The 24,754-nt window shown below is 37.3% G+C and overlaps 1 long non-coding RNA gene across 2 annotated transcripts in view; it reads right to left on the bottom strand.

Moving 5' to 3' along the window:
- Window positions 1–635: 635 nt before the first annotated feature.
- LOC112922587 (uncharacterized) overlaps window positions 636–24,754 on the bottom strand; it is a 41,550-nt gene continuing 17,431 nt past the window's right edge. For both annotated transcript variants that reach the window (XR_011997997.1, XR_003235491.2), the window contains exons 4-5: window positions 23,583–23,663; window positions 636–1,083 (exon numbers count right to left, since the gene is read on the bottom strand). This is a non-coding gene — a long non-coding RNA (uncharacterized lncRNA). The remainder of the gene's footprint in view (window positions 1,084–23,582; window positions 23,664–24,754) is intronic.

Below are 24,754 nucleotides of genomic sequence, written 5' to 3'. Positions count from 1 at the left end.
GACTCTGCATATCGCTCCCATCACTGAGAAACTGTTAGGACAAAGTTTCTCAATTATGTTTCCAGCTGAATTATCAGAAAGTGCTAATCAGAGCACTAACTTACCCTTCGGAGAACTTCCATATTACTCATGGTATTTAGACAATTCTAATTCCAAACAATGCAGAGAAGCCAGGAAAGAATCAGAGTTCACATTTAGTTGCTGGCCCTTGGAACTTACTGGAGCCAACCTACAAATGCCAACACCTTTGTTCTCCTTTCTGTTAATCCGTACTAGTCATTTGATCATGGCTAGGTTGAATCTTTTTAGGTTAACACAAATATTTAGGATTTTTGTTTGACTTGGTTCTTGAAATGATCAATTTCCAGTTTATATTTTTTTTCACTGTGGTCCTATATATTACAGGCTTCTCATGTGCCCATGCCAGCTGCAGCTTCTGCACTCCTCTGCTGTTATGTACCTCGATGGTAAACGGTCTAATTGCATAGATTTCCATTGTACCAATAGATTCAAAGAAAAAGGGCAAAGCTGCCAAGAGTTGAAAGTATAAACCTTGTCAAAAATCTCCATAATCTGCAGGTATTAGAAACCTTAACAATTTACTCAGATAATACAGTGTATATTAAGTATTATTCCATTAGTACTATGCATAGCATCTTTATTTAATCACAAGAATGAAGAAATATTACACATTCACAATGCAATGTAAATTCAGGATTTGGATGCAGTGCCGTAATTATCTAATCAGAAACACAGACCCATGAAGAAAGTTGTTGAAAAAGGGGAGAGAGGACAGAAAACTTCCATTTGATCTCTAATAAAGTTTCATATAATCTTTCACATTCTGTGAAAAAAACAGTAACATCATTAAATGCACAGGTCTTATTAAAAATCAAAACTTCTATTTTATACTCATTTACAAAAGTCAAGAGAGCTCAGATGAAAGAATACTAGTCTGAGTTGAGTATCCACTTATTCTTTCATTTAATTAACCAGTACTCACTAAAGAGGAAGGCACTTGAAGGGTAAAAGCATTTCCTTTCTCTTGCTTGGACTTCAACCTATAAATCGAAGACTAGACACCTAAAAAAAAAAAAAAAGCTTTTTTTAGTTACCCACATACCCAGACAAACATATAAACATACTGATGCCATTGTGTATGTGTGTGAATGCATCCTGCATCCTGTTGTCTGTGATGTTGTTGATGGGGAGGTGATACAAAAGGTAGGCAGAGTGAAATTTTCACCTATGTAAATTGAAAGTGTTTGGCCAGTTTCTCTGAAATATGGCCAAGTCTTGATGTGTTCATTAGTTCATTCATTTATTGGTTCACTTGATTTCATTCAATCTTTATTTAAAGTATACTGAGAACCTACTATGTTTTAAGCATTGTCTTTAGCACAGCTAGTCTCCTTTGAAATACTAACAAGCCAGAAAGTTAATTCCTATAACTCTAGAGGAAATAAGTATACTTGAGTTTGTTTCACTAATATCAAAATAGTAGCCTGTTTAAAAAAAAAATACTGGAGACCGAAGAATGGATAATGAAGAAGTGGTATATACACAAAATGAAATATTACTCAGCCATCAAAAAGAATGAAATTTTGCCATTTGCAATGATGTGGATGGAGCCAGAGTGTATTATGCCAAGCAAAATAAGTCAGAGAAAGAGAAATACCATATGATTTCACTCATGTGGAATTTAAGGAATAAAATAGATGAGCATATGGAAGGGGGAGAAAAGAAAGGGAAATAAACCATAAGAGACTCTTTTTTTATTTAAATTTTTAATAAATTTATTTTTATTGGTATTCAATTTGCCAACATATAGAATAACACCCAGTGCTTATCCCATCCAGTGCCCCCCTCAGTGCCCACCACCCAGTCACCCCCACCCCCCACCCACCTCCCCTTCCACCACCCCTAGTTCGTTTCCCAGAGTTAGGAGTCTCTCATATTCTGTCTCCCTTTCTGATATTTCCACTCATTTTTCTCCTTTCCCCTTTATTCCCTTTCACTATTTTTTATATTCCCCAAATGAATGAGACCATATAATGTTTGTCCTTCTCCGATTGACTTACTTCACTCAGCATAATACCCTCCAGTTACATCCACATCGAAGCAAATGGTGGGTATTTGTCGTTTCTAATGGCTGAGGAATATTCCACTGTATACATAGACCACAGCTTCTTTATCCATTTGTCTTTCAATGGACACCGAGGCTCCTTTCACAGTTTGGCTATTGTGGACATTGCCGCTATAAACATTGGGGTACTGTGTGGAGGTTCCTCAAGGAGTTAAAAATAGATCTGCCCTACGACCCAGCAATTGCACTGCTGGGGATTTACCCCAAAGATACAGATGCAATGAAACGCCGGGACACCTGCACCATAAGAGACTCTTAAAGATAGAGAACAAACTGAGGGTTGATGGAGGAAAGTGGGTGGGGGATGGACTAGATGGGTGATGGGCATTAAGGAGGGCACTTGTGCTGAGCACTGGGTGTTGTATGTGAATGATGAATCACTGAATTCACCTCCTGAAACCAAGATAGCACTATATGTTAACTAACTAAAATTTAAATAAAAATTTGAAGAAAAAAATAATTCTAGAAAAAAATAGTATCTAAACCAGATATCCCATGGGGGGTGTCTATTAGCATTAAGTTAGTGATTAAATTGTAGCATAGGAGCAAGCTTCTAGGCAGTTCAAAAAGTAAACTGTGGAAGAGAACACAATGAATAGGTATACTGTATTTACTTGGAAACTCTACCTGAAAGAAAGCATGTCTCCTTGCATATCTTTTCTTTGTCTCCATGAAATAAGACCCCGTCTTTAATGTAGTTCTGTATCTCTCTTCTTATCCAGAGTCTAAAGTACACATCTTGGCAGTTGACAAATACTTTAAAAGGAAATTTTTTATGAATTTTCTCTAGGAAAGCCACTTCCCTTTAAGAAACTAGAATTATGTTTTATGTGTAAGTACATAACAGATTCTATAGAATATCTTTTCTCCAGAGATGACTTGATACTTCCTTTGTGAGAAGTGAACTGCAGAATGTGATCTCTGCTTTCCCATCCCTGAGTTTTGCTCAGGGAAATAGGACCTTCTCTGACCTTCCATGGGCACCCTTTCTACTTCTCTTCCAGCTTTTTACTGCTGGAATATCCCAGGTATAGTTGAGGTGTGCTTTTTCTGTTCAAATGGAATGCATTTGAACCTTATCCCACAAATGGCAAGAACCTCACTTTCCTCACAGTTTTTCCAGAAATTCTGGCAAGAGAAAGAAAGAAGAGGGTAAGGATGGTGTGTGCTTTTCTTGGTCAATTCTGGCTCTGAACTGCTTATTAAAAATTTGTTATAAGGTGTATCTGTACTGTCCCATATAACCCCTGACTCAAAATATAGAACTTTCTCCTTGATTTCTCCCCTAAAATAGCATTCTCACTTGTCATGTATGTAGAACTTGTTATTAAAGGTTTGAAGATAACTAGGAGATTGATATAGTTAGCCCTATCGTATCTCCTTTTCTAAACTTTCCCCAAATTACTATTGCCCTCATGTGATTATGTAGAGCAGCTATACTCTCCACTCTTGTATCACTAAAACCACATCAGTACGCCAGCCTGTGTAATGGGCTGTCTACTGTTGCTCTTTCCTTTGAGTGGTACCACAGAAATTCATTAAAGTTCTAGACTTGGCTTTATTCTACATTCCCTTCCCAACCCCAGTGGACTCTTCAGGAAAGGGAACGGTATTGATTAATTTCTAGTTTTGTCATTCCCCATTGAGCCAAAGTAGTTATAGTTTGGGCTTTAAATAACCATCTGTGGGTTTTTTTCTCCATTTTATAGATGGTCCTCAGTTTTAGAAATTTCGTTTTTTTTTCTGCCAGAGGATCACAGACAAAACCCTTTTCATATAGATTGGCTTGTGGACCAGTTATGGGTTGCCCATAATTATAATCTCAAATCCGAACTCTTACTGGTCATGCCAAGATACTCTAATTAGGAAAGGGAAGGAAACTTAGAATTTCTTATGGATCTGCTCTGTGCCAGCATGCTAGAGTCACAAAAGCTGAGCAAAATAGGTACTGGTGTTTCCAGTATTATATAAGGAGGCAGAGATGAGAGAAATAAGTTCTAGAAAATCACATGGGTATTGGAGGCAAGACCATGGACTAGACCCAGACTTTCTGGCCAACAAAGATATGTGCCCTCCTATAATGTCCCAGTACTAGGAGAAAAAAGATGTTAAACTGTAGTTTCCCAAGTATTTGACCCTTCTGCTCTGGGGAACTTGGTTCCCAGTCTTTCTCAGCTTCTCAGATTCTCCCGGCCTATGATAAGGTCTCATGGTAAATTGCCCAGGGGCAAATATCCTGTGTCTTAAAAAGCCCCTCCCTGCCCAACCTGGGACAAATTCAGGCATAGATTTCAGGAGTCTGTACTGTGTTAAGAAAGATCCTAAAGTCAATTGGAAAATTGAATATTTGAAATAAACTGAAAAATAGTATTTTGGATTGATTTGGAGGAGGTGAAAGTGTAATTTATTTTGAGAGTAGGGGCATGGTCTGGTGGTAAATGTGTACACACATGCATCTTTAAGTCAATGACAGACAAATCCACTCATCCTGCCGTGCTTCCAGAAAACCACTTAAGCAAGAATGGAGAAATGTAGCATTGTAGCTGTCCAGCTGTTTGTGTATAAGTGTTTTCTGGTAAAATATACATAACATAAAATTCACCCTTTCAGCCATTTTTGAATGTACAATTCAATGACATTACATACATCGACATTGTTGTATAACCAACACCACTAGCTATCTAGAATTTTTTCATCCCCCAGACTGAAATATCATACAGATTAAAAAACAACTTTCCATCCCCCCACCTGTCAGTTCCTAATCACCTCTTTTCCACTTTCTGGCTCATAAAGTGAAATCCTACAAAATTTGTCCCTTTGTGTTAGGCTTGTTTTACTTTGCATAACGTCCTCAAGTTTTGTGCTACTGTTAAGCTCCTCTTTGCTGCCACTGGAAAATTGCAGCAGCTTTAGAGTGAAATGCTCACTATTTGGTCCTGTCCAGGGATACCGGAGATGGGGAAACTTGATAAATATGCAGATTAACCAAGCAAGAATAATGTATTTTTTTTCATAAACATTGGCACTTGAGCAGATCAGCAAAATCCAAAAGGACAAAGAATTTTGCAGGTGCATTCTGCAATATATGCCAAAATATGGCAGTATTTTGACACTAGGAACAAATATTACATTTAAATTTTATTGATGAGTTAACAAAGACTTATCAATCCCCTATCACATCAGAGCTATCAAAGGAATGAGCTAAAACTCCCATCATCAATAAGGATAATGTGTAAATTTGTGTTCTTCTACCTATTGCCAGCCATCCGTAGGTACCTCACTCTGAGGTGATATATGCAGAAAGATAACTGAAGATTAAAAATAAAGGTTTTACTGGTGCTTCAGTGAATATTATTCCTAGAGAAGAAAGTCATTTTTATTAAAGAGGAAGCATTGTGGCTTAATAGAATGGAGAGCATATTAAGAACAATGTATTTCTGCCAAAACAATGCTTAGAACCCAGCGAACCAAACAAGCCAGGCTGTTGTAGAAAGTTAAAAATATTTTGTCAATTCTAAGACACATGCCTCTTTCTTGAGAACTTTTAGATCTCTAAAATCAAAGGGTATCTTATAATCTATGGATGAAATTGGGTAAATAGAATAAAATAAATTATTTTTGTTTCTTTCCTGGGGTTGTTTGCCTTCCTTTTTAAGGGAAGGTTTGTTTGATATTTTTTGTTTGGCTTCTTGGGGCTCTGTTTTTAAGAACTTGTTTATGAGTCTTCTACTTGCTAGTGTTTAATGCTTGTATGAGCCTAGAATTTAAATGGTGCAAAACTCTGACCTTTATTTTTATTCTTTATTCTGACCATCACTGGGGAGTGCATGCACTGAAGCAGAAATAAGATCTGAAAATGGTAATGTGTACCTGTGCCTTCTCTGTGGAAGACTCTGGAACTTATGTGCCTGTGTTTGAACCTTTCCTTTTACACCTATCTAGCTGTGCCATCTGGGACAGATTCTCTGAGACTTACTTTCCTCAAGTGGTGAATAATGGTATCTACATCTAGTGTTATGAGGGTTAAGTGAATTTAATATAAGTAAAACATTTAGAATAATGTCTGGCACATACTAACCACACTCAACTGTTAGCTCTTATCATTGTGTTTTACTTCCTTACTATCTTGTGCCTTCTTTCTCTCTAGGGCCATGTGTTTAACTATATCTCTTATTTGGGACAACTTTCAAAATAATATGTTCAGCATGGGCCTTTCCTCCGAAACCCAGATGTCTATATCCAACTGTTTACTTCCTTCAATATCTAAAGGTATCTCAAAATGAACAGATCTATAAAAGAATTCTCAACATTTTTTTTTACCATTAGTCAAACTGACCCTCTTCTAATTTTCCCAGTCTCCATAAATGGTCCAGGATCATCCTTTAAACCACTGTCTTGGTCTATCACACTCCATATTCAAGCTGTTGGTAAAACCTATCAGTTCTACCATCAAAGTATATTCAAAATATGACCATTTCTCATGAACTCCACTGTATTTACTCTGGTTCAAACTATCAGCTCTTTCTCGAAAAACTGGAGTAGCTTCCTATTGATTTCTCAGCTTCCTTCCTCCTTACTTCCTATATTCTTTGTCCAGAATGGTCCCTTAAAATTGTGATCCATTATCCTGTTTCCTCTTTGCTGAAGACCATCCAATCATTTTCCATCTTCTCCAACTTATGCTTAAGCCCTAGCACCGCCTGTTGGCCGGTACTACTTGATTGGCCCCACATTACCCCTTGCATCTCTTCTTTTGTCTTTTCACTCTGCTCCAGCCACTTTGATTTCTTCAAGTGGCTCCTCTACATCCTACTCTTGCTAGACTCTTTTCTGACAAATATCAGGATAGCTGGCCACTCTATTCCCCTCAGGTCTCTTATCAAATAGGCCTGCCTCCCCTGACCCCAATGTGGAAACAGCATTCATTTCTCTCCTCCTGGTACATGCTGTTGCTTAGTTCACTTTCCTTTTCTCCCTTGCACTTATCAACACCCGATATATTATCTATTTGTCTTTCTCTTTAAGATCTAGGACTTTTTGTACAGGCTGTATCCCCAGGGCCTAGAACAGTATTTGGCACATGATAGGGGCTCATGAAAACAATTGAAAAAATGAATAAAATAATGTATCACTTTCTAAGGATAAACAATTGAATAAATGAATAAAATAATGTATCACTTTCTAAGGATGACAGTTTGTTGGGACCCCCATTTGAATGGCTGGATTTCCCACTGCAGATGGATTTGCATTTATTTTATGGGTCTGGAAGATTTTAAGATTGGGTTAAAATGGATATACTTTCTCTCTCTCTTTCTCTCTCTCTCTCTCTCTCTCCCCCAGCTTCCTCTGGAGATTTGGACACTGTTTCTCTTACTCATTCAGAGCCAATCAATGTCACCCTTTAGTCTGCCAAAGTGGTTGCTGAGTGATGAGGCATTTCATCCCTCTGGGAGCTTAAGATACTGCCTATGCAGCATGTACTGTTGCTGCTGGCTATGAGTGAAAATCTGAGATTGATCAAGCCAGAATCCCCTACGAGGGAGTGTAGGCAAGGAACATTCTGACTCTGGGTCAGCTCATAGGGCCTTTCAAGTCTTCCCTTCAATACTCACATGGATTTTTTAGTGCTCATGAAAGTGAGGCACCCCAGAGGGTTTGCTTCAAATACACTGAAGGATTCCCACAGAGCTTCAACCACAACCCTGCAGAGAGAGAACTAGGTCTCTCTGGTGACGAAGCTCACCATACACCTTTACAACTTAATTTCTAATAAAATATTATTTGAACCAAGAGAAAAATCTCTTGTGAGTTTTACTGTGAGAGCTTGAGCAGTAAAGAACTCAGCTTTTTCTCATTAATGTGACTTTGTGCTTTAGAGCCAATATAATGATTGCCTAACAATGTTGGTGGTTTTAGTCTGCTCGGGCGACTATTGCATGTACCATAGGTTGGGTGGCTTAAACAAGAGAAATGTATTTCTCACTGTTCTAGAGCCTAGGTAGTCCAAGATCAAAGTGTCCACAGATTTAGTTCCTAGACAGAGCCTACTACTGGCATGTAGATAGTCACGCTCTAGCTGTGTGTTCAGAGGGCCCTTCCTCACTGCATGCCCATGGAGAGAGAGAGAGAGATATCTGTCTTCTTATAAAAACACTAATCTCATCATGAGGTCCCACACTCATGACCAAATCTAAACCTAATTACTTGCCAAAGGCCCTACCTACCTCCAAATCCATCACATGGGGGATTAGGGCTTCAATATATGAATGAGGGGGAGGTGGTTACTAACATTTAGCTCATAACTATGCTTAAGAGATTTGAAGCCAGTAATCTGGATAATTACTAGCCAACAGCATTTAGGCAAGTTACTTAATTTTTCTAAGTCTCAGTTTTCTAAATCTGTAAAATGGATAATCAACTACCTTACTTATAGCAAATTGTCTCTATAGAGCAAGTGTACATTTTTATCTTTTAAATACCTCCCTTTATCTTATATAATCACTGAAAATATTCAGGAAAGTATTCTGCCATAATTTTTATCTCTAATTTATAATGTATTAAAATGTAAAACAGGGCAGCCCAGGTGGCTCAGCAGTTTAGTGCTGCCTTCAGCCCAGGGCCTGATCCTGGAGACCCAGGATGGAATCCCACGTCAAACCCCCTGCATGGAGCCTGCTTCTCCCTCTGCCTGTGTCTCTGCATTTCTCTTTTGCTCTGTCTCTCATGAATAAATAAATAAAATATTCAAAAAAATTTTTTTAATTAAAAAAAAATGTAAAACATACTATCTCCCAAATGGAAAAGGGCTTTATAGGTCTCTAAGCACTTATTTTAAAGTACCAATTTTCAGATTACATAGGAAATTTAGCAAGTATTATTTTATAAAAGGAAATATTAGAGTATAAAAATTCTACTTTACCCTTAAATATTGTAGTTTATTTTTATCAACCTAATATGAAAATAGAAAGTGAACATATTCTGACAAATATATATTTGTAAGTGAAGAGCCAGGTTCTAGGCATACTGATGTTTAAGAAATGTTATTTTTACCTCATCCCAATATCTACATAAACTTTAAGATAAAATGAAGTCCCTGACAAAAATGTTAACTCTTTAACTTTTTATTTTTTTCACTTTAACTTTTTAAATATTAGTTTCTACTTTTAACATTATCACCTCATTCATTTGCCTGACTTCTACAATTTCTAGTGCAGACAATAAGAGCTATGATTACCTATATTCTGTTATCCACAGTGGCAATGTTATCACAGTAGTAATTAAATTATTAATCACTGTACTATCACTCTTTTGCTAAAATAAATGTTCATTATTTGCCAAGATTCAGTCATTTATTAATTGAGGCAATATTAATAATTGCCTCCTGTGTACCAGGTACTGCTCTAGGTAGTGGGTATATATAGAAATAAATAAGACAGATAAAGTCTCTCCCCTCAAACAAATTAAATTCTAGTGTGGAATGAAAGATAATAAGCATACAAACAACCAAAACAATTTCAGATTTTCAAGATGCAGCGGTTTAGCGCCGCCTGCAGCCTGGGTGTAGATCCTGGAGACCTAGGATCGAGTCCCACGTCGGGCTCCCTGAATGGAGCCTGCTTGTGTCTCTGCCTCTCTCTCTCTGTGTGTCTCTCATGAATAAATAAATAAAATCTTAAAAAAAAAGAATAATAAACAAGGGTAGTATATATTCCTTTAGATAGCTGGTCAGGTGTTAAGAATGATTACTAGCGTCCCCTGCCCAGCTACCCAAAATTTGAACTGAAGTAACCAGCTATGTAAAAAGCAAGGAAAAGCAAGATGTTGATGGGGAGGAACAAACCTAAGGTACCTGATGGTAGATAAGGAGTTTAGCATATACAAAGGCCAATGAGTAGACCTGCAGAGTTGGGAGTATAATAGATAATCTGGGAGGAAATTGTGAGTGAGTATGCAGGGACCAGATCATATGTATTACATACATATTATGTAATCCAAAGGAGAATATTTAGATTTTGTTAAAATTCAATCAGAAGTCAAGGGTTTTAAGAAGGAGAGGAGTGACATACCTTTACTACATATTAAAATGATAAATTTGGTAATAGTGTGCTTAATCTGCTGCAGAGGAGAACAAAAGTGAAAGCTAGGAGCCCACATTGGTGACTATTTCCATAATCTAGGCTAGAGGTAATGGTAGTTTCACCATAGTGGTATAGCAGAGATAAAGGGAGAGAGCCTAGGCTCCTAGATTTCCAACTTGAGCAAATGAGAAATTGGTGGAGGTGGGAAAGTAAGCACAGGTTTTGACAAGATGAGAAGTTATCAGAGTTCTGTTTTTAATATGCTTGCTTATAATATACAGGTAGAAATGTAAAATATATTGTTGAATACGGGTCAAGGATAAAGACCTATTTAAGAGCTATTGGCATTGAGGTAGAATGTAAATTTACTGGGCTAGGACAAAGTATAGCTAGAAAAGTGGGTATGGAGTACTCCAACATTTAGAGGTCTCATTCATAAGAGGGAACTAGCAAAGAATGGAGGAGCACTCATAAGTAGGGGGAGAAACAAGAAGAATGTCTTTAAATAAGAATGATTACTAGCAATTCCTGTGCCAAATACTGCTTTAATTGCCTTAACCTAATTTAATCCTCAATTTCAAGAGATAGGTGCTGTTATTACCTATTTATAGGCAGGGAAACCAAGGCACAGTAAATTATCATTTTACCCAAGTTCATACTGCTCATAAGTCATAGATTTAGGACTCAAAGCTATCTAATTCCAAAGACCATATTCTTAACTAGGACCTGATATTGACTCTCTGACTTACAAATGAAAAGTAGCTTTCTACCCTCTTCAAAAATATGTATATGTCAGATGTCACTGGGAGACAAGATGACAGGAAAGTATACTTTGAATTTGTAAAGTGGAGTTAAGTTGTTTCAGTGGAGATAGCTTGTTCAGTGGAACATTGGTAATAGAAGATGAATAGATGGGGCTTAACCAGAAAGCAGGAAGTAGGAAGCAGAAACCACAGTGTTAGATGTTTCTTATGCAAAGTTCTATTGCAAAGCAGAAAGGCTTCAGCTAGAAAGGAATTTGGGACACAGGAGAGGTGTACTGGCTAGGTGGTCTGGGATGCAGACCACAAGGTGAAGATAGAAGTGCTAGAGGTTTATCCGGATAAGGTCTCTAAAGAATAATGGGGAGGGAACAGGTAGGTGGGGAAGCCTCTAGATACTGATCCAGTTCCCATTCCTGTGGAAGAAGAGGAAAAGAAAAGCAGGATTAGGTGGGAAGAGACTGTGGTGCAGCTCTGAGGAAGCCTCAGCTAGCCTAGTAGTGAAGCTCAGTCAGAAAGTTGACCACAGAGTCCTTCATGAGACAGAATGACAAGGATTTAGGAGCCTTGTCATGCTTAGTCATTGGGTAGGGTTATCTGGGAAGAGCCTTGCCTTGGCAAAGTGTTGTAGTGGATCCCAAAAGGTGCTGTGGCTGGAGGCTGTCAGCTAACTGAGCTGTTTATAGCTGATCAGTAAGACTTTTTTTTTTTTTTTTTTTTTTTTTTTTTTTTTAGTAAGACCTTTTTTAAAGACAGACCTTTGTGGCAAACCTCCATGGCCATCACATTAGAGTTATCTGTTTTGTATATAGGCTTGTAATATTTGTATGCTGATGGGAATCAAAGTAGAACAGATAACAACTTACAATTTATAAGGTAAAATGCGACGAACTTTGTCTTGTTGATGCCTCTAACGCTAACATTTGTACAAAAGCAAAGTTTATCCCAGCATTTAAATGGTACCACTAAAGTATTTTTAATTACTTTTATCCTAGGCAATATCTCATTGAATATCAAATCTGGGCATTCAACTCCTACAACTCAATAGCAAAAAAAAAAGGGGGACAGGAGGTTAAAGGACCTGAATGTAGTCCTCCAAAAAAGATATAAATGGCCAACAAGTGTGTAAAATATGTTCAGTATCACTAATTAGGGAATGCAAATCAAAGCCACAATGAGATATTACCTCATACTTGTTAGAATGGCTATTATCAAAAATAAAAGTGTTGACAAAGATGTGGAGAAATTGGAACCCTTGAATACTATTGGTAGGAATGTAAAAATGGTGCAGCTACTGTGGAAAACAGTATGGAGTTTCTTCGAAAAATTAAAACTCAGTTCTCCAAAATAGTGAAAATAAAAATCTCCAAAAGATATTTGTACTCCTGTATGCATTTCAGCATTATTCATGATAGTCAATCTGCAAAAATAACCTAAATGACCATCAACAGATGAGTTGACAAAAGGTAGTTTATACATTGGAATATTATTCAGCCTTAAAGAAGGAAATCCTGCCACATGGGACAACACAGGTGAACTTGAGGACATTACTCTAAATGAAATAATCCAGTCACAGAAGGTTAAATACTTTATGATTCCATTTATATGAGAAATCCTTAATAGTCAAACTTATAGAAACAGAGTAGAACAGTGGCTGCCAGGGGCAGGAAAGAAGAAGAAAAAAGGAATTGCTTTTCAGTGGGTATAAAGTGTCTATTACATAAAACAAATATCTGGAGATCTGTACAGTATAGGATCTATAGTCAACAAAACTATAGGATACTTAAAAATTTAAGAGGGCAGAGTTCATATTAAGTGTTGTTTCTACAGGTTAAAAGTATTTTTAAAAATTCTGGATACTCTTGAACAAGCAGATTGAAGGTGTATAAATCAGCTTTCCTCACCTGAGTCCATGTGGCATAACACACAGGCTATGAGAAACAAAATTCTGAGGTAGAACATACCCACAAACTTAACTATCACATCTCAAACATCTAGCCAAATCACCTAATCAAATATTAACTTGGTGTTTCTTGTATTTTAAATTTATCTAAGGAGTGAAAAAAACAATTGGTAAATAAGTAAATGTCATCAAAAGCTTTTTTTCTTTCTGTGTCTGTGAGATGATGATATAAAGGTGCAACTGAAAAGTTTCAATGACCAGACACCAAGGCAAATTGTGTAAGAGGTCACTCAACTTAATTGTTATTAAAAAAAATATAGAAAACCCATTTTGATACTAAAATGATAAAGCACTCAAATAAAAGTCAAACAAATTGAGACTAATTCTGTGCAAAACACTAATCTTGTTGCCTGCCTAACTGATTGGATACAAGGTCAATTGTATAGGCTGCAAAAAAAAAAAAAAAAAAAAAAGTTAGGGATTTGTACTATGTGTTTTTTTTTATTGGGCTGAAAAACGAAGTGCCTTGAATTGATGTTATGAGACACACATATCAAAATTGAAAGACCTTCAGATTACCAAAAAACAGACAAGATTTTTCTGTATTAGATCAAAGTATATATACACATATAGACATTTTTAAGTCCATATAGTGCTTGTGAAATAATATTATCTATTCTCTCTCAGAGATAATGGGCTTCCCATTAGAAGTAATTCTTGAGGTATCAATTGCTTGTGGATTCTTGGCGAAAATTAGTAATCTGAGGCAGCTTATGCCTTTATAAGCAATAATATACCAGCTATACAAAAATATTCACAGCCACTCTTTGTTCCCTGGGAATTTAGATGGTTAATCCCATATGATTAATAGTACTTGTTATGTATGGCAGAGAATGATTCCAAAACAAGAGAAATCACCAAGGAATAATAAGAGGGAGTTAAAAAGGAAGGGAAACTTGCTTTTCTGATGACAAGAGAGCTGTTGGCAATCTTGGCCAGTGGTTGCCAGTACCATGTCCTCTTCAAACCAAATACATGATAATTTTAAGAGCCTGACTACGGAAGATTTTATTCAACTGCTTGTTGTTTTGTATTTTTGTTGTTGTTTGTTTTTTAACACAATAATGATCACAGTACAGGTGACAGACTCCTTACTCTCGGTGTTGCTATAGCTTGTTCAGCTACTACCAGGCTATCTGTATGGGAATTACTAGAAGTAGTTTTAGGGGAGGAAACGGGGCCAAAAAACTCTTAGGTGTCATGGTTGCAGGCACAGAATTGCTACCTCTGTGCAATTGACATTGCACACACTCGGATCAGCAATATGCTCCTTTAACTACTTTATATTTGTGAGGAGATTTCCTTCCAGAAAATACAGGGGGCTGGGCATTATGTCAAGCTCTCAGCAACACCATGAGTGCTTCATTTACATGAAGACCCAAGGAGTGAGATAAAATAGGTCTCAGACTGGTAAATTAGAAACAATAACTCTGCAGAGCAAAACTGATTCCGTGCATTCAGGCAACAGGTTAAATTAATACCACAAACTCTTTTTGTGAAAGGTAAACTTCTCCTGGCTGAAGAGAACAGCAATAATTATTCAGAATTCCTGAAGTAGGCCAACCATTTGTCCAGAGGGCAAAGAAATCCTGCTTGACTGGCTTCCACTCGAAACCAGTGTCAAGTTCCTGACCTTATGAACTCCTCAGAACAATATTAGGTGGAAAAGGAGGAGCTGTTCTCTTTAGCTTCTCTCTCTCTCTTAATTAGAGCAAGCCATGTAGTTATGTTTGTATTGGCACTCATAGATTATTTCTCAGAGGGAATCATTATATTCGATAATAGACTTTCATTCTTTATAAGTTGGATGATATTTTTCTTACTTTTATGTTTTTTAAAGTGAAAATGTTCATTAAGCAAATCCTTTCCTTAAAATGAGTGGTGATTTTGTACACAAATATGTATGTTATTGTGGATGTGCCCTAGAAGTTTACTTTTAAGAAGACACTATTGTATTAGTGATCTATTGCCTTTTCTCTCTAAGTGTTTTCTGAGTGGGACTGATGACAGTTCAGTTTCTCCAGAACTGGAGAAAAGTGAGGAATTAAACTTGATCATCTAAAGTGGTGGCTCTTAATGTGCGAGATGTCACAGATCTCTGTGAAAATAAAAACTAGGAAGATACACTGTGAAGAAAAAAAAATTACATGCTCATAAAAAATTATATAGAATCTTGGGAATTTCAGCACTCCCTTAACATGCATCGATTGACCCTCACCACAAAGGTTATGAATATAAGTGGATATAAGTGGATACCCCTGGATAATACAGGGGTAGAAGGTCTTACCTCTATTCGATCAAGTTTTGGAAGACTTTGGATACCCCACCATACCTCAACCTATGGCTGAAGTCTTTGGGTGTTCCTACTGAGCTTCATTGCTCTGAACCCTGCCATCAAGAAATAACAGCCAGGTCATCAGTAGTAATGACTACATTCTTCATATGTGCTGGTTAGAAAGCAAATGCTCTACCCTATCTTTCTTTAAGTGTTGAGTTCTTAAAACTTCAACCACAAACAATGCATTGCAAAACTCACTTGGAACACTCAGGAGTTCACTGATGAGAAGACACACATGATTTCAAAACTGTCTCTAGCTGGGTGGTTTTGCTGTTGCCTCTGAAATGATTTGTCGATTCCAGCTTTGGTCTTAGGGAAAACATAGCCACATCTGATACTTTCTTCATAATAAGCAGCTTGGATAATACTCCTAGCCCTGAATTCAAAGATTAAAAGTATCTGGAAAATGAACTAACTTCTCCCTCCTTGAGACATTCCCTCCAGGGCAGGCCGAAGGTATACTGGGAAAAGCAGAAAAGGAAAGCTTATCATTTTTCTATCCATAGTATCCTGGGCTGTCAATTCAGCAGCTTCACAAGAACTACACCTGCTTTTAAAAAAGAGAGCAAGAAAGAGAAAAGAGCTTGAAAGTGTTGTACCATTAGCTATTCTGATTCTAGTCCATGCCAGGAAGCAAAGGTTCTTATTATACCATGTTCTATTTTTGATCTAATCCCTATCAACAGCCTGAAGTCTCAGCATGGTAATGCTGAGAAAATTCTTTGATGATAATTGGAAACTGCACTGCCTTGCCCCTTAAGTTATACATACTGACTGTCACTAGGAGTGTCATTTGGGCTATAAGGAGCCAAAGATAGGAAAAGTGGGCATCTGAAGTCAATGTGGAGGGTCCTGTAGCAAGTCAGAGCCTCTTGTGAGAGTTCCCCATTGGTGAGGTGGGTGATACCGAATGAAGAGGATGTGTTTCCCTACCCTGATATTTCAGAGCCTCGAGACAGCCTGGTGTATACATCCTTCAAATACCCAGGCAGCGCTACCTTTATTTTCTGCACAGACGATATGATGTGGGAAGAAAAGTCACACTACACAGCAGTTATTGAAAACAGTTAAATATAACACCGGGCGTGAAGACCTCGTACCTTCTTGTCGTGATAAAGGTTGTAACAAGAACAGGAAATGGAACAGCACAAATCCGTTTGCATGATAATCATCTCATGAATGTAAAGAGCATAGGAAATGGAACAAATGTAACCCATTCCATTACCACCTTCAAACGGTAACCTCCTTGTCCTAGTCACATGCCCTACTTATGTTCCTGAGTAAAGCACAAAGGAAATCAAAAGGCTGACTGACCCCGAGGGACCAAACAGCCCTCCCTTGTTGGTGTATGCATGTATCATTCCTCCTCTGGACTCTGTTGCACTAGATGATTCCTTACAATTGATTCCCTAATTTTGACCTGAATAAGCAGCCAGATGTGGGAGAAACCAAGCGATTTAAAAACCAGAGCCATTTGGGAACAGGGCGCTCTCCTTACCACAGTTTCTCAGGGATGAGGAAACCCTGACCTTCCCCTACGTAGGAGACTAGGAGCTCTGGATAAAGAAGGTGGCTGAATGCCTCTTCCTTGTTGGCCTCAGAGCTTCCTCAGCTTAGTAAGGAAAATGCCTCCCCATGTGTCCTCTCTGTCCTGCCTAAAGAGATTGCAGCTTGATTGGGGCTCATGTAAAAGGACAAAGGAAGGTCTCAGAAACACAAATAAGCCACAACTGGTTGAGGTCAATCAGGCCAGGGCAGAATTGGTGCTGTTATCCTCCTTTCACCTAGCCAAGTTTTCCAGGAGGATCGGTTTCCTTTGGAAAGCTCTTTAAGTAACACTATGTAAAATTTATAATAAATCATTTTATCCCAAGATGACTGCTTCAGATCTGAAAGGGAGTAGTGAGAAATGATGGCTGAATTTATCAAGTACTAGAGGAGATGAAAGCCAGACTGCCTGGGGTACTGTGCCCATACCCTGCCTCAAACAAATGTCACTTACTCTGCTCAGCTGGCTAATAACTTCTTACACGGCATCCAAGGAACTGTACTACACATTTTCTTCCACTGGGGTTTTGTTCAGGCGAGCAAGCCTGACTATGCATTTCAGGCATCCTCGATGCCTCTCCCTTCCAGATGATAGCCCGATTACCACATGGCCCTGGTTGGTTAATAAGGAATGTGTCAGTGTTCCTTACCCTGGTTATCTGTCAATGGTTAAGTGATATTGAGAGATTCCAAGCTACTTCACGTCTTAAGAAAGCGATTGGTGGCCTCCTTATCAGATGCTGTGAAAAAGTTTTTCTGTGAGACACATCCGTTTCCTAAGTATCCCATCTTGATTCCCAAAACAGATGACAGTGGAATTATCTTTACAAAGTAAAGAATGAAGCCCTAAGTTTCAAATGGCCTAGAATTAAAGTAGGTTATAAGCAGTAAAAAAATAATCATTTGGGGGCAATCGTATGTAAAAAAAATATATATATATCATATTGGAAAACTGGCTACATAGCCTCTCTACTGCATTCCTAGGGAGTTTTAACTGATTGTATAGGATTGTGGTCAATCAGAACAATGGGTCTGTTTTGCTTATTTTAAAACATTCTACAATAATCTTTTAAAAAGTGAAATGATTGGTATAATAAGAATGTAGGTCAAATTATTAAATCTGATCCACATCCTCTAAATTTCTATTTTACTGTTTGTATCCTTGTCTTTTTCTTTTTTTTTTTTTTAAGATTTTTATTTATTTATTCATGAGAGACAGAGAGAGGAGGCAGAGACACAGGCAGAGGGAGAAGCAGGCTCATTCAGGGAGCCTGACGTGGGACTCAATCCTGGGTCTCCAGGATCAGGTCCTGGGCTGGAGGTGGCACTAGACAGCTGAGCCATCCTGGCTGCCCCTATCCTTGTCTTTTTCATTCCTAAATGACCAGGTTATATGTATAGCTCTGCAGCACAACTATTTCTTTGCAGTCTTTCACTATTCTACGGAAGATACTGTGGTTGTTTAGAAAGAAAACTAAAGTGAGAGCAGAATAAGGAGGCAAATCTCACTAGCTGGGTAGCCTGGGGATAATCCCTTGGCATTTCTAAGCCTCAGTTCTCTCATTTGTAAAGTCAAGAAATGGAGGGGATCCCTGGGTGGCTCAGCAGTTTAGCGCCTGGCTTTGATCCAGGATGTGATCCTGGGATCTAGTCCCAACATCAGGCTCCCTGCATGGAGCCTGCTTCTCTCACTGCCGGTGTCTCTGCCTCTCTCTCTCTGTGTCTCTCATGAATAAATAAAATATTAAAAAAAAAAAAAGAAATGGGTCTACTCAATATCCAAGGCCGTTTTTAGCTCTGAAATCTAAGGAAGACACATTAGGCTTTTATGAAATCGAAGCCCATGACATGGACATCACCCATATTATTTGTTAATATTGTGTGGATTTTTGATGAACATCACATTGTCTTTTTTTCTTTTCTTTTCTTTTTTTTTTAGGAAGACATTATCTTCTCTCATTAAAGCTCTGTGTCTCCAATTTCTTGCATATAGTTCTTTATCTTTACAGGCAAGAGGTACTTAGTTGCCATCAGTGTGTATTTGTTTGCTCAGTGTCTATTTTTAAAGAATAAATACATAAGAATAGGAAAGAAAATTTTGGAGTTATATGGAAAGTTTGCAAAGCATAAAATGGACCTTTGATGGAGACGAGGAGAGTGGTTTTGTTTTGTTTTTGTTGTTTTTTTGTTTGTTTGTTTGTTTTTGTAGTTAGGACACTGCATGTAAAATCTGCAAAGTAAGGGAATTACATTTTTAGGAACTATGATTGGCTGAATGAATGAAAAAGTTTGTATTCGTGAACCTCTGAATTACATTTGGCGAGAGGGAGACTTTGCTAAATCATCGGGACCCATTTTATATCAAAGAATAATAAACCGGGGCACCCAGCTGGCTCAGTGGTTGAGCATCTGCCTTGGGCTCAGGTCGTGATCCTGGAGTCCCAGGATCGAGTCCCACATCGGGGTTCCCCACAGGGAGCCTGCTTCTCCCTCTGCGTGTGTCTCTGCCTCTCTCTGTGTGTCTCTCATGAATAAATAAATAAAAAAAAGAATAATAAACCATTCTCTGGCTTCATAATTAAAGAATATTAGAAATAATTTTGCAATTCCGAAGCATGAACTGCAACCACCTTTCCTACTATAGACTAATGCCATCTATACATAATCTTGAAATACTCTTAATTAGAGCTATCCAACTGCCAGGCTGCCACTATTCTCTGCCATCTGCTCTGTTCCAGCACTCTCTTGGGTAACCCAAGTCTGTTTCAAAGGCTTTCACGCTGCGGAACCAGAGATAAGAATTGTCTTAAGCTTGCACAGACTAAATACTGGCCACAGCAAGGTGCCATTTCCCACCCCAGAAGCGATATCAACTGAAAAGGGAACTTTCTTTGATCTTATCCAAGGATTTCATGCCATTAAAATTACTCCATTTTTGCAGTCTATTTCCCAATTCTACAGTCATCTTGGTTGGTTTATTTGAACACTTGAGGTTGCCTTATTTCAAATTACTTCTCACCTAGACAAATTAACCAGGAATTCAAAGCACTTCTCTTGTGGTGTGCAACGGATATAGAGACTGCCTTGTGTGCAAAGACAAACTGGTAACAAGATGTCATCTCTATTAGTGGCTTGTGACTAACATGCCTCTCTATGAATTGAGTGATATCTTCTAATAAGACTTTAGACTTATAATTTTATCCTAAGTTGGTCTCTGGTGCCAAGATGCCTTTGACTAAACTAATAAGCTGGTGATCAAGCAGATCTGACTTTATTACCAAAGATTAAGAAGGCTATGAAGAAAGTAAACCAAATATTACAAGCTATAATGCTACCACGTAGTACAGAAATAGCAACTAAAAGGATAGCCTCCCCCCGGCCAAAACCATAAAAAGCAATTCTCCCAAGGATTGTATTTCAGTGCCCCACTTGCCAAAGATAATCAGAACCCAGATGAGAAATGCCCCTACTACAACATAGGATAACAAAATATAGTACACACGATAATGCGGAGTATCATATTCTCTACATTTGGTAACCCATACCAGTCTGTTCAAAAGATAGGAGACCAAATTAATGCAAGTTGTGGTGATGATCAGAGAGTTGTAGACCAATAGAAGAAGGTCAGTATTTGCCATCTTGACTATGGATCTATGTACCTGGTCATAGGTCAACATAGGTAATATTTATGACCCACATACAATATGTCTAAGTGTTTATTGCTTATAGCCATGCATTTGAGCTGTGGGGAGAAGCCTAAAGCATATGTATTATGGGGAAGTCTGTATGTTTGAGATAACCTGATAAAAGTCAAATTAAATACGTGTGATTATATTCACATGTTTGTAGCCTATCTCAGCTCCATTTAGGTAGGGTAAAAAGGTGCATTGGTTTAATTGCAACCAAGTGAGCAATGTTATCTCTGAAAATGGCCCAGAGGCTCCATTTGCCTTTACTAAGATGAGAAAAGCTTAGTGGTTTTTGAGCTGACTATTGAAGGAAGTTTAGAAATGCATGTAGTTGAGGATGTGGCTAAAGGAGAAACAGGGAGAAATAGAGCAGTTGCTAGGTATGGCAATAGGAATGTTGATAGATGATCTGAAAATCCAATTCAGGTACTTGAAGGATTTTCAGAGAATTACAGGATTCCAGCAATGGAAACCAGTTAGTAGCATTTAGATGAACATATCTACAGAGAAGAGGATCTTGAATATGAATGGTGAAAAAAAAAAAACAGTAGGTAAGCCCCAAATCGGTATAAAATAACAAAATATAGTACATACAATAATTCTGATGTTATAAGGGAATGGAATTTACTGAAACCTGACATCTCTGAATATTCTGGGACCAGGAAAGACTGCTGCTAGGGGTCAAAGGCTGGCTCTGTCTACAGTTAACTAAATGAAGCATTCTTCCCTTCTTTTTCTTCTTCTCCCCTACACATTTGGGAACAGATTTTATTCTGATTTTTGAAAAGTAAAGTATGACAAACAAAATAATGATATGGAATATATCCTATTTTTTTCTGATTCAAGAGGAACTTCAATTTCTTGCAATGCCTCTTATTATTAAAAACTATAACAGATGAGGAGGGAGAGTACAGAATAATGATTAGGCATCTTCAGTGTTGGGTACCAGGCAAGGGGCTTTACATATATCTTCCTATATATTTAGTTGTTATTGTTCCTATATAGATATTCTAGTTCATTCCTTTCTGTTTTGAATAAATACTGCATATTATATATATAATATTCATCCACTTATTGAAGGAATGATTTAGGACAAAACCCAGTGTGAAATGGCAGGGACATGAGGATGGAGGTCTTAAGAAAAATTATGAAATCTAGGGATTTTTTTTTGTACAAGTTCATCATTAAGCTCTATAAGTAGATATCTGACTAGCAATGTTATTGAATAACAACAAAAAAAGAAAGGACTTAACAAAAGAAGAGCCTCATACTGTTGTAACTAGAAAGTTCTAGTTACAACATACACGGTTGGATTTTAGAAGAAATAAAGTTCTAGTAAACATACACGGTTGGATTTTAGAAGAAATATTAGAACAGAAAAGCTCGTATTTTGAATCATTTGCTACAGTTCTAAGACATTACTGCAATTTTTATCTAATACTATTTCCATGGGGGTGATAAGCAAATATTGTGGACGATTAGGAATCTTGAGCAATTTTAGCATAGATGTAAGATAATCTTAAGACTCATATTTCTGTACGTAACTGGAAAAACTAGGTCTTTATCTTAAGATATCTTGAATGGAAGATTCACTAGTTATAAAGGAATTTCGAGTCCACAAACACATATTAAGTGTGTAGGTCACTATGCACATTCCCAAAGGTGCATCAAATTGAAAACTCGAAAATGCATTTTCTTTAAGATGCTTTGCATTAAGATTAAAGATTGTTACCCCAGAAGAGAAATGCCAGTGTACTAATTACCCTTTTTTCTAGCCCTTTACGTGGGATCTGTTTATGCAGCATCTAGAATTAGATAAGACAGTAATTCCAAGTTGTGCTAAGTGAGTAAGAAATGTTTGCTATTTTTCAAATTAAATTTGAGCTACATTTGCCAAACACTGTCAGGTATTGTAGCTGAAAAAAAAAAAAGAAAAAAAGAATATATCAATTTCTGCCCAATATTACATTCTGTCTTCAGTGATAGAGCAAACTGAATTAGAATTTCTAAGATTGCTAAGTGAAATTATTTTAAAAAAGGATAAGAAAAAACCTAGTCTCTATGTATGTGGTGTTCTGGTATTTTACTATTTGTAGAGCAGGGTTTTGTATCATTTTGCTTTTAAAGCTTTTATTTATTTATTTGACAGAGAATGAGGAAGAGAGAGCACAAGCAGGCAGAGAGGCAGACAGAGGGAGATGGGAGAAGCAGGTACCCCCGCTGAGCTGAGAGCCCAACTGTGGGGCTGGACCCAGGGTCCCGGGATCACAACCAGCGCTGAAGGCAGATGCCTAACCGCCTGAGGCACCCAGGCGCCCCTGTAGAGCAGGTTTTATACATTGCCTGTCATTTAAATAACAGAATCCATAAGACGGTAATAAGTGTGTAAGCTGGAAGTTCCCTGAAAGGAGGGCTGCAGAGAAATAGGTGTTTACAGAAATATTCTATATTATGTATTACAATCAGTGGGGAAAAAAAACATATGGAAACTTTGTAGTTATTTCTGGAAACATCAAATGATATACTGTTGAGAATTTCAGGGCATATTTCTGCAACCAATATAATGCAGTCAAAAATAAAACCCGAAGTTGAGAATACGCAAGACTACAAATGGTATCTGAAACAGGAAAATGGCTCTCCAGAAAATTTCTGAAAAATCTGATCAAGCATTATTAATGCTTAGCAGTTGGATGAAAAGTCCTTTAAGTTTTTCTTTACTATAAAGCATCTTATTACCTTTTCAATGATATTTCCCATAGTGCCTTCAAGTTTAATTGAGCTTAAATATACCATATGTAAGCATATAATTCATGATTTGGAAATGCAGGGAAGCAGAAGTTCACAAATTGTGGAGAGAATAGAATATCAGTTGGCATTTAGATGAAATGTTTTCCCTCGGTGTACTTTCAAATCCATTACCTTGTTTTATTTTAACAACATTCCTAGGATATGGGTAATTTGGCCTTTAGAATTATTCACATTTTACTGTGGGAAATGAGCTTGCTACCTGCCCAAGGAGAGTAATACAGAATTTGTATTCAGACTACAACTCTTATCACCTTCACGTTCTTTCCGGTAAGGCTTCCTGCCTTTTGAGAAGTGGAAGCAGGGTGGACTTCAACCAAAATTTGGCAATGACCCTGAAAAGAAGAAATTATTTTAAAAAGAGAGACAAGTGATTTGACAAGTGAAGATCATGCAGTTTCATAATCCTTTGGGTTGGTTTGATCAGCATTTGTAATTTTACCCCCCTCACTGATGCTTTAGAGAAATAACATTTTCTCTTACAGTATTTTTAATACATATTATGTGCTTTCAAAAGTATTCTTTTTTTTGAAAGTATTCTTTATCACATATGTCAAAAAGAAGCTTTAAAATATTTGAATTGTGATAGATTATGATACAATCCTGACCCTTACCTCTGTTCTTTTTCCCTAAAATTACCATTTTTATCACTTTCAACCTGGAGGCGTATAACATGTGATAAAATGAGGTGGCTATATTTATAATATCTCCTATGTCCTTCTTAGAAATATTGCCAATGTATGCCATGACTTTTGTGTGGCTGTGTCATGTGAATTTATACTACTGTTTCTTAAAAAGCAATGACCATAATGCCAGTTAAGACAGATACTATTGTAAAAGAGTTCTTTTTCTAGGAATTTTCCAAAGGTCATTCTTAGTTTTTATTTCTATAGAGGAAATAAATAGCTTGTTCATAAAAAAATAATAACCTAAAAAATTAGTGAGGCAAGGGCACCTGGCTGGCTCAATGAGAAGAGCATGTGACTCTTGATCCGAGGGCTATAAGTATGAGCCCCACGTTGAGTGTAGAGATTACTAAAAATATATATGTCAACTTACACTACTGCACTACCAATTTTTTTTTTTATCTCACCAATTTTTAAGAGAGATGCTGTATGGGCATATAAGCTCCTCTAGTGAGAGTTATACTAAAATTTCAATTGGCCACGCTTTTGATTTGTTTCTAAAATGTCAATTCCTTGTTTAAGTTTGGAAAATTATTGCTACTTAAATTGTTCAAACAAACAAAAACCCTCCTTCACCAGTTACTAAGTCACTAAATTTTTCTAAATTTTAAAGTAACCCAGGTAAGTTAAAACTAAGCTAAACATAAAGACAATGAACTTTATAGTTGAGGTTCTAAATATCCTTTCAAAATTATTTTCCATAGCAAGATTTTAAGTACATGAAGTGTTAGGGGTGGTGA

Source organism: Vulpes vulpes, chromosome 16 (assembly GCF_048418805.1).
Source record: "Vulpes vulpes isolate BD-2025 chromosome 16, VulVul3, whole genome shotgun sequence".
Lineage (NCBI taxonomy): Eukaryota > Metazoa > Chordata > Mammalia > Carnivora > Canidae > Vulpes > Vulpes vulpes.
The sequence above is the reverse complement of the archived record's forward strand: the minus strand, read 5'-3'. Positions and strand labels throughout refer to the sequence as shown.